The following is an 11396-nucleotide window of genomic DNA, read 5'->3' on the forward strand; positions in this document are numbered from 1 at the left end:
TTATTAGTTAATGTTAAAGGAATGCTTGGCCTTAACAGCTCTGACTTTTGTCAGTCTGACTACAGTGGTGAAGGAATATAGGGTTGTTCTTATTTTCCTTCTATTCAGTGATGAATCCTAAGATGTTATAGCTTTACAGAGGGCTTTTTTAAAACTATTTTTTCAGGCTAAATGATTATGTTCTAAATTAGTGAGATGCCATTTCCTCTCTAGCATAACTCCAGCGAGTTATCTGCTTTAAGCTGCACATCTGAGAGGGAGTCATGTAATTCTGATTTGAGGCTTCCTTTTCAGAGGAGCTACAGTATCCGGAGTCATAAACAGTGAACTTTTCACCTTCTGCATGAAACTGTGGAGACCCTGAACAACTCAGTGGTATTGTGTCAATTGTCAGGGCCCACAACCCCTTTACAGGAAGTCTGGTTCAGGTCTCTGTTGAAAAAGTTCTAATCTCTGATCCTGTTAGTATTACCCAGCAGGCTGTGTAGAGTTCAGATTGAGCCAATGTGTGGGTCAGGGGACTCACCCAGTCTAGTTACTGTCTAGATTCAAGATGGTGTAACTCGCAGCAATGCATAAGGAGCAGACAGCAGTGCAGCATGTGCAGCTTGAAAAGCTGCAGGACACAAATATCCCATATTGCAGCTACAAAAACAATTTAAGGGCAAAACACAGAGTCAAGGCTGTGGTGAGCTCCCACCTGATGCATCCCTTAATTCTGAGCACTCTGCATATGCTGCCGCCTACCTCGATGACATTATCATCCACAGTGCCACTGGGGCAGAGCATGTGCAGCGGGTGGACATTGTCCTGGAGTCCCTGAGGAAAGTGGGGCTAAGCAGGAGAAGTGTGTGGTTAGATGGAGGGAGGTACAGTATATGGGGTACCTCTTGCAAGGTGGGCAGGTGCGCCCTCAGATAGGGAAAAAGGATGGTTAAAGGCTGATGGATCGGAAGTGTGTGGCGGTGTGTAGTCTGCGGCTCTGCTGCTGAGGAGGGGTGGTGCAGTGGGTCTCAATTATTTGGCACTTTATCACAGATTTCTGGCTACTTTTAACTCTTTCACTTTTGTGCTGAAAAAAAAACAAAGACCAAAAAAGCCAAACAAAGATGCCATGTTTTCAGTTAAATATTTGCAGTTTAATTTAAAATATTTATATAGCACCAAAATCTCAACGGCCACCTCAAGGCAATTTACATTATAATGTAAACACCCACCAATGAAATACAATTTCTCAACAGTAGCTCAACATTTTAAAAATTGCTTCACCATATACAGCATTGTTTCTGCCATTTTGGCTGCTTATTGTTTTTTTGTGAAATATTCTGATAATGATCGGGTATTTGCTGAAGTACTTATGGTTAAAAATGCTGAGTTAAGTCTTGTGAAATATTGTCTGAACTTTGCACATGTTTTGAAATCCACTGTTTCTTCGCACTCTAACCACGACTGTTCGAAAATTGATCATAACATGATAATGAATTTTTCCACCAGTCAGATTTAGATAGAGTCTCTTTGTTTTGTATCCTTTGTATGTTAAAGAAAAAAATAAAAATAGATCTACCAAGCAACAGACATCCATTTTGGTTGTCTGATGCATTACTTTCTGGGGTAAAACTGGTCAGCCCTAATCTGTCCTTTTAAAAGTCTTATTTTTATTTGGTTGAAAAGTTCCATTCATTTTCTTGCACTTATCCAGGGCTGGGTGATGAAGCCCAGCCAAAGCAGAGAAAGCATAGAAGACTAGGCCTCCTTATCCCTAGCCACCACCACCAGTTTAGGAAGACTGAGGTGTTACCAGGTGAATTGAGAAATATAATCTTCCAACATTTCCTGGGTCTGCCCTGGGGCCTCCTATGAGTAGGACATGACCAGAAGACCTCACTGCCCAGAAGGCATCAGATGCACAAACCCCATGAACTAGTTCCTTTTGATGTAGAGTAGGAGTGGCTCCACTCTGATCCCCTCTTCAATGGCTGCACTCTTCAGCTTTTCTCTAAGGTAGAGCCCAGCCACACTTCAAAGAAAGCCAGTTTCCATAAATAACCCTTTGGTAACTACCAAAATGTCACAGGACCGAACGGACTCAAGCAAAGACCAAGGTTCTTTTAAAAAGAAAGTCAACAGTTTGTTTACAGAAACACCAAGTGCAATATATAAAACGTGCAGAGGTCAGGGGTTCCGAGAATCTGTGGGGAGTAAGGGAAAAAGTCCACACACACAGACAATGATCCTCTCAGTCACTCATGCTCTCCCTCCACACACACCTCGTCACTCTCAGATAATCCAGGGTCAGGAAACAGGAACAGGTCCAGGGGAATTGTTACGGCCCCTGGCCTTGGAGGAAGTGGGCCGGCCTTCCTATATGGAAATTCAAGCATGCTAGGGCTCACAGATGATTGGCTGGTCGTGGACCTGTGCCAGCCCAACTGCATGCAGATGGGACTGTGCCAGTCACTCGTGGGGGTGCTCTTTGATTTGAAGAGACTGTATAGGCTGTCCCTCCTGCCTCTGCCTTTGTGCCTCTGTTTATGAGTTGCTGCCCTTATGACTAGTGCTCTTTTTATTTTCAGCTGCAGGTCTCAAAAACCCTCCATAAGAGTGATTTAAAAGCTCTAGTAATAGACAAGTTGGTGTGATTCAAGCCCCTGCTTTGCCTGTGGTCTCTGGTGTGCCAGGCCAAACCGCCTTGCTTGAGGAGGGCCATAAGTATGGTTCTAGTGGAGATGGTGAGGGGGATGAGCGAGGAAAAACACCGCACACGCTTGCTCGCTATGATCCACTCTCCCCTTGAAGTTCAGAAGGCAGGAATTGAACTCGGTTGAAGGTGCGGCTGGCCCAGAACAGGCAGGCTCAGCTAGAGCTTGAAATCAGAAGGCTGGAGATAGAGGCAGACAAAGCTGGAGTCTCAGCCACAAGCCTCATCTGCCTCTGCTTAACTTTCCGGTTCCACCTCCTCGACCACTTCTGCTTTTGATATCTGTAAGTGCATTTCTTTAGTGCCTGCTTTTAGAGAAGCTGAGGTTGATACATATTTGCAGCATTTGAGCGTATCGCTGGCGCGTTGCAGTAGCCTAGTGATATTTGACCTCTTTTGTTGCAGTGTAAACTGTCCGGCAAAGCCCAAGAAGTGGCGGCAGCGCTTTCTTTAAAGGACAGTTTAGACTACTTGTGTGTTAAAACAGCTGTTTTGCAGGCGTATGAGTTAGTCCCCGAAGCCTATAGGCCAGGGGTGTCCAAACTTTTTGCAAAAAGGGCCAAATTTTTATAAAGTTAAGATTCCCGGGGGTCAATGGTTCCTTTTGACATTTTTTTCCATTACAAAGTTACTTGAAAATATAATGAAAAACAATTTTAAAGGTCACAATTGCCTTTTTTCTTAAAATGGAAATGTACCTAAATAAAAGCCACACAGGCATGCATGAACAACTCTAAAAACACAATTCTACCTTTCATTTATATCTGGAGAGTCAGATAACATTGAACAAACTTTATAGAATACCCTAAATTTCCATGAGTTTGCAATATCTTTGCCTCATGAACATTTTAAACAGGAGTTATAAGTAATGAAAAGTGGTCTGTTATCAATAAAGTTTAAAAAAGTGAATTTTGCCCATGAGTTTTACAAGATCTTTCAGGAAGCCACAGTTTTTCACATCTACAGGAAGATTACACAAATGTGAAGTTCACTTGCCACAAGAAATAAACAAATATGTAAATATACACAAAATGTACACAGTTTTGTGGAGTAACGGAATACATGTACCAGCATCACGTGTTACACACACATGGATTACACAGTGGTCTTTTCCTGTTTCATATGTTAGGCTATGCCCTCTCTATTTTTGGTAATTCCATGCCAGTGGAAACCCAAACTAAACATGCATGGAGATGGAAGCATGTAAATATAATAATAACCACTGCAGCTGAAAAGAGTGCCTGACGAGCCCAGTTGTAAGTAAGCTATTAAGGCTCGACTGTAGACTTTGTTCGTGTTTTTCTCCGAAACAATAAGTTCCATTGGAGCAGCCTTTCAACGCATCTCTCTGTGTCTTGCTAGCAAAGTTGACCCAGACAACAAAGTAAAGCTAGTTTTCGGCTACGAGCCCGACACGGAGCCCGACACGGAACCCGACGTATTAGCCAGAGGTCCCTTTACTATGGTTCGGAGCCGCGGACCTGTTTTATATACCCGCGGAATAGTTTTCTAAACGAGATCACTGCAAAAAGTGCAGCCTTACCTAATCTCCACCCTACTGTTACTCATTTTATATTAAGACTTAAAAATCTAGTTGCTATTGGTATGGCGAGTAGCCTTCAGTAATAGTAATAAATCACACAGCAATAGTACAGGGTGGGCCATTGGTTTGGTGTGGTATATGGGGTACAACGATAGTGGGTCCATTCTTCATCAATGGAAACCTCAAGGCCACTGGATATTTGAAATTGCTACACGATGATGTGTTTCCCTCTTTATGCACTGAAGCTGGCACGTTCCCTGAGTTTTTCCAGCAAGATGGTGCACCACCACATTATGGGTGCCAGGTCCGAGCATTCCTAGATGAACAGTTTCCTGGAAAGTGGATTGGTCATCGTGGGCCAGTTGAATGGCCCCCAAGGTCTCCCGATCTGACCCCCTTAGACTTTTATCTTTGGGGTCATCTGAAGGCAATTGTCTATGGTGTGAAGATACGAGATGTGCAGCACCTGAAACTACGGATACTGGATGCCTGTGCTGGCATTTCTCCTGCGGTGTTGCTGTCAGTGTGTGAAGAGTGGAGAAGAGGGTTGCATTGACAATCCAACACAATGGGCAGCACATTGAACACATTTTATAAGTGGTCAGAAACCTGTAAATAACTCATGAAAGAATAAAGTTACGTTGAAACCAAGCACACCATTGTTTTTCTTGTGACATTACCAATAAGTTTGATGTGTCACATGGCCTTCTTCCTATTGAAAAGTTGTATCCAAGATGGCCGACTTCTAAATGGCCACCATGGTCACCATCCATCTTGAGGAGTTTGCCCCCTCACATATACTAATGTGCCACAAACTGGACTTTAATATCACCAACCATTCCCATGTTATTACGGTGTATCCATATAAATGGCCCACCCTGTACATTCATGTAGTTGTAAAAAGCACAACAATATATTAAGTAATCCAAAGTATTCAGACTACGTTACTCTCATTGAGTAACATAACGGAATATGTTACAAAATATATTTTGGGGCATGTATTTTAGAATTAGAATTAGAATTAGAATTCAACTTTACTGTCATTGCACATGTCATAAGTACAGGGCAACGAAATGCGGTTTGCATCTATCCAGAAAGTGCTTTAGACATAATATAGATATGTTACAAAATATATATTAGCAATAATATAGATATATAGATATATTACAGAATGTTACAATGTACACGGTATGAAGGTATGTTATGAATATGCTATAACTATAAATGCGTACAGGCTGTAGTGAGTGCACAAGCTATGTACAGGATATAAATATGAAAACTATACAGAAATATAAAATATGAACTATGCAAGTTATAAACAGTTGTAAACAGCTGTAGAATTATAATTATCATTTTGTACAGAATGATTGTCCATACAGCATTTACAGTAGTGCAGTTTAGATTAGAGATGGCACGATACCACTTTTTTATGTCCGATACCGATACCGATATCATAAATTTGGATATCTGCCGATACCGATATTAATCCGATATAGTGTGTTTTTTAATCAATAAAACTGTTTTTTTTAATATCTTGCTGCATTTTGTATAAGTTCATACTCAAGTTTAAATAAACAACAACACTAAAGCTATTCTGTTATATGGAGGACCACAAGAGCCACGTGCATCGAAATAAAAATTTCTGTGCTTTAATAATGAATTGTAGAATAAATTCTGCAATTGTAAATTCATTTTTGAATTCCAATTTAATAAACTGCATTTCAAAATCCTTTTTCCAATTGCAATTTAATAAACTGCATTTCAAAATCCTTTTTCCAATTGCAATTTAATAAACTGCAGTTAAAAATCCTTTTTCCATTTGCACTTTAATAAACTGCATTTCAAAATCCTTTTTCCAATTGCATTTCAAAAAACATTTTTGAATTCCAATTTAATAAACTGCATTTCAAAATCCTTTTTCCAATTGCAATTTAATAAACTGCATTTCAAAATCCTTTTTCCATTTGCAATTTAATAAACTGCAGTTAAAAATCCTTTTTCCATTTGCACTTTAATAAACTGCATTTCAAAATCCTTTTTCCATTTGCAATTTAATAAACTGCAGTTCAAAATCCATTTCCCTTTCCTGTTCGCTCCGGGATTAGGTGCTGGATTAGCTGCTGGATTAGCTGCTGGATTAGCTCTTCGATTAACAACTTGCTGGAGGCTATTCAAATTAGCCACACCGTGGGATGTAAGGAGCTCTCTGATTGGTTGGTCAGACACAGGCTGTCTGCCAGCCTGGATTTTTCTAGCTCATAGCTTCGCCCTGCTAAGAAGCCTGTGTGCTTGTACAAAGGCCGTTCAGCGTCGGGATTTACACTCGGCTCGACACGGATATGTGAAGGATGAAGGGACCCTGCAGCGAAACGGAGAGCGCAACCTCTGACTGAGTGCCCGTTTTCGCAGTCTGACCACCTGTTGAAGGTAAGGTGCTAACGTGGCTAACGCTAGCATCACCGCACGTAGCCCCGTTATTTTAAGATCATCTTAGTTTATGAAAGTTTTACGTCGCAGCTGTACGAGCTAGCTACGTGTTTTGTAAGCTGCTGTGCTCTTCACAAATAAAGCTGGAAGCAGCTCAGACTGTTAGAACCAGCACTGAGCCCTGTTACATTTATACAGTGTTAGAGCAATGGCTGTAACCTACAGCCTTTAAACTAGCGATTAAAATGCTGACAGTAAACTCGTCAGTCCAGATGTTACCACATTACTTTGTGATACTTAGAGTTAAAACAACTGAGACAGGCTGATTAAAATAACAGCTGTCAGTTCTCTCATTCCTTATATCAAGACTGGAGATCACACTACTGATTTCAGTTCATTTAATATATGAGAGCACAGATTCATTCTCAACTGGACATAAATGATGATCAAAGGTTGTATATATGATGAATTCATCAAATCCCAGCCTCTAACACAGTGCGCTGAATCTTAGCTTTGAATGTCCAGTATATTCTAATCAGTGCAATGTAAGCATTCACTGAACCTACAGTATCTACACCTGTGTGGCAAATGTGTGGTAAAGATACAGATAATGAAATTTAATTATTAATACAATATACATCATGAGAAACAAAAGCTGAAATTGATTCAGTTTAGTACTTTTCTCTGTATGCTCTGTGATTATAAAGGCCTTAAATTCTGTGATATATACTGTTCACAGAGGTCTTAAAGTAGTTAAATCACTGCTGATAGTCTGGTTGTTTATATTTTCACGTTTTTGTGTCTGTAAGGCTGTTTGATGACGATTTGGACTCCTCTGGGAGATGAGGACACACACACATCTGTTCCATACTGCAGCCATTGATGGTGTTACAGCTCTGAGTCAGCTTTGGGCCATCAGATGCACACACTGGAAAACCAGCACCTGGACTTCATGCAGGAGAGACGGCCTCAGTGATGTAGGTTCATAAGCGAGTTCAAACATTTCTGGCCTCTTATCACTTAGATTCCTTAATCTTAAAAGTGAATGCATTTAAAGCAGGAACTGCACACCTAGCTGTCAAAAGTTTGGCAGCATGAGTAAAGTTTTGTAGGGTCCTTGTTAAAAATTCCACAAGCACCACACCACATTTGTCATATATAGTTCATTTTGTACAGGACATTTTTGAAATTATAAACTATATATTCTAGTTATCCACTTGTCAGTAATTTTTGAGTAAATGGATGGCACTGATAAATCAGTGGTGATGCACCTGCAAATGTTTTTAACAAACTTTGTTTTTTGTAGAATTCATCAGCAGCTGTGAAGAGATGCATTTGAATATCTTCTGGTTCCACTTTTCCTAACCTGGAAGCGGAGGATGGCTGATTCCTGACAAGGACACACACCTCAGCGCTTATCATGGGTGTTACATCCTCCGTGCAGCAATTCCAGAGAAAACGAGAGAGCAACGACAACTCATTAAGACCAGACAGAAATCTGTCCCTTTCTGGCAGCTGTGGAAACTTTCAATAAGAAAGTTTGCATTCTTAGAACAATGCTGGGTCATGTGTGATGTGTCATCATATGAGGATATTACATTTTGACTTAATTCTGCTCAATTAAGTGTTTTGATCGCTGATCCAGTATAGCAGCTTTGTGTTGTGCAGCAAGTTAAAACTCATTGTCCTCATGAGCACAGCATCTAACAACTCTCCTTAAAAAAACCGAATGACTTTAACTGGACACAATGGTTTCCAGTGGGAGATACATTCATCACTCATCCGTGACACTGGAGAAGTCACCTGGATGAGTGATAAAACAATTTTCCATGGAAAATCCAGAGGAACTAAACTTTGTTGTTGTTTCTCTGGGCTCAATTTCAGCCTCAGGAGCATCTCTCAGAAGAAAACATTTTGCCAATAATCAGATAAAAAGATTGTTGAACCAGGTGGTATTCTCTGGAGTTTAAGACCAAAACTGAACTCAGTGAATTGACATTAGACTGGAATTCATAAGATGAATCGAAATACTGCTGAAGCTGATATATATATATATATATATATATAATAATATATGTGTGTGTGTGTGTGTGTGTTTTTTTTTCTCCAATTCACCAGGTCTGTAAAGTTCAGTATGACTGTGGTACATGATACAAAAGAATAAATACAGAAGAATAAAGACTTTATGTGAATAACTTTACTCTTCTTAAAAATAACTCATAAAACAAGTAAAAGTACAAATGTGTACAAGTTAGAGACTTCCTCAGTAAGTTTACACTCTTTTGGAGTGATTTTAATTATGTGTTAAAGAAGAAAGAGATTAGGAGGTGAGGTAGAGGATGCAGAGTCCATCATCACTGAGGCCGTCTCTCCTGCATGAAGGTGCTGGTTTTCCAGTGTGTGCGTCTGATGGCCCAAAGCTGACTCAGAGCTGTAACACCATCCATAGCTGCAGTATGGAACAGATGTGGGTGTGTCCTCATCTCCCAGAGGAGTTCAAATCGTCATCAAACAGCCCTACAGACACAAAAACATGTGAAAATATAAACAACCAGACTATCAGCAGTGATTTAACTACTTTAAGACCTCTGTGAAAATCATTTACAGTATATATCACAGAATTTAAGGCCTTTATAATCACAGAGCATACAGAGAAAAGTACTAAACTGATACAATTTCAGCTTTCATTTTTCATGATGTATATTGTATTAATAATTAAATTTCATTATCTGTATCTTTACCACACATTTGCCACACAGGTGTAGATACTATAGGTTCAGTGAATGCTTACATTGCACTGATTAGAATATACTGGACATTCAAAGCTAAGATTCAGCGCACTGTGTTAGAGGCTGGGATTTGATGAATTCATCATATATACAACCTTTGATCATCATTTATGTCCAGTTGAGAATGAATCTGTGCACTCACATATTAAATGAACTGAAATCAGTAGTGTGATCTCCAGTCTTGATATAAGGAATGAGAGAACTGACAGCTGTTATTTTAATCAGCCTGTCTCAGTTGTTTTAACTCTAAGTACCATAGAGTAATGTGGTAACATCTGGACTGACGAGTTTACTGTCAGCATTTTAATCGCTAGTTTAAAGGCTGTAGGTTGCAGCCATTGCTCTAACACTGTATAAATGTAACAGGGCTCAGTGCTGGTTCTAACAGTCTGAGCTGCTTCCAGCTTTATTTGTGAAGAGCACAGCAGCTTACAAAACACGCAGCGAGCTCGTACAGCTGCGACGTAAAACTTTCATTAGCTAAGATGATCTTAAAATAACGGGGCTACGTGCGGTGATGCTAGCGTTAGCCACGTTAGCACCTTACCTTCAACAGGTGGTCAGACTGTGTAGACAGGCACTCAGTCAGAGGTTGGCTCTCCGTTTCGCTGCAGAGTCCCTTCATTCTTCACATATCTGTGTCGAGCCAAGTGTAAATCCCGAGGCTGAACGGCCTTTGTACAAGCACACACGCTTCTTAGCAGGGCGAAGCTATGAGCTAGAAAAATCCAGGCTGGCAGACAGCCTGTGTCTGACCAACCAATCAGAGAGCTCCTTACATCCCACGGTGTGGCTAATTTGAATAGCCTCCAGCAAGTTGTTAATCGAAGAGCTAATCCAGGAGCTAATCCAGCAGCTAATCCAGCAGCTAATCCAGCACCTAATCCCGGAGCGAACAGGAAAGGGAAATGGATTTTGAACTGCAGTTTATTAAATTGCAAGTGGAAAAAGGATTTTGAACTGCAGTTTATTAAATTGCAAGTGGAAAAAGGATTTTGAACTGCAGTTTATTAAATTGCAAGTGGAAAAAGGATTTTGAACTGCAGTTTATTAAAGTGCAAGTGGAAAAAGGATTTTGAAATGCAGTTTATTAAATTGCAAGTGGAAAAAGGATTTTGAACTGCAGTTTATTAAAGTGCAAATGGAAAAAGGATTTTGAACTGCAGTTTATTAAATTGCAAGTGGAAAAAGGATTTTGAAATGCAGTTTATTAAAGTGCAAATGGAAAAAGGATTTTTAACTGCAGTTTATTAAATTGCAATTGGAAAAAGGATTTTGAAATGCAGTTTATTAAATTGGAATTCAAAAATGTTTTTTGAAATGCAATTGGAAAAAGGATTTTGAAATGCAGTTTATTAAATTGGAATTCAAAAATGAATTTACAATTGCAGAATTTATTCTACAATTCATTATTTAAGCACAGAAATTTTTATTTCGATGCGCGTGGCTCTTGTGGTCCTCCATAGTTTCTGAGGTAAGTCGAACACAACACACGAAGTAACGAATAACGACCCTATCTAAATCCCAGTAACAATTAACGCGTTCCTGATTTTGGCACAATAACTAGTTACCGTGCTCGTTACCACAATAATAACATAGTTACTGTAACGCGTTACTTAATAACACGTTAGTCCCTACACTGCTCACAAGTCATCAGACAAAATCTTCATGAAACAATAAAAGCTTATAAAAGCTCAATAAAAGCTTCCTCACTGCTTTGCTTGACAATGTGTAGAACAAACCTGATGACACAAATACCTAGAAAGCTTAAAAGTCAACGTCTTGATGCATTCTCAATCATCCAGGAAAGTAAATCTCCAAAAGTTGATTCTGTTCATCTGGACGTAGCGTTTTGTGGGAGAAACGTTTCGTCACTCATCCAAGTGACGTGGTTGATCAGTGGTCTTTGATCAGTAGGTTTTGGTCAGTGGTTGTTGAT

General features: G+C 39.8%; 2 long non-coding RNA genes across 2 annotated transcripts; one reads left to right on the forward strand and one right to left on the reverse strand.

Annotated features, from left to right (window-relative positions):
- Window positions 1-6262: 6262 nt before the first annotated feature.
- On the forward strand, window positions 6263-8281 carry LOC134617173 (uncharacterized). Its single transcript, XR_010091501.2, has 3 exons — window positions 6263-6668; window positions 7478-7645; window positions 7975-8281. It is a non-coding gene; the product is annotated as an uncharacterized LOC134617173 (long non-coding RNA).
- An 813-nt stretch (window positions 8282-9094) lies between these two features.
- LOC134617168 (uncharacterized) lies at window positions 9095-10457 on the reverse strand. The gene is made up of 3 exons (XR_010091500.1): window positions 10338-10457; window positions 10005-10301; window positions 9095-9185 (listed from the first exon to the last, which is right to left on the reverse strand). It is a non-coding gene; the product is annotated as an uncharacterized LOC134617168 (long non-coding RNA).
- Between the last annotated feature and the right edge of the window lie 939 nt (window positions 10458-11396).

Source organism: Pelmatolapia mariae, linkage group LG3_W (genome assembly GCF_036321145.2).
Source record: "Pelmatolapia mariae isolate MD_Pm_ZW linkage group LG3_W, Pm_UMD_F_2, whole genome shotgun sequence".
NCBI classification, from domain to species: domain Eukaryota; kingdom Metazoa; phylum Chordata; class Actinopteri; order Cichliformes; family Cichlidae; genus Pelmatolapia; species Pelmatolapia mariae.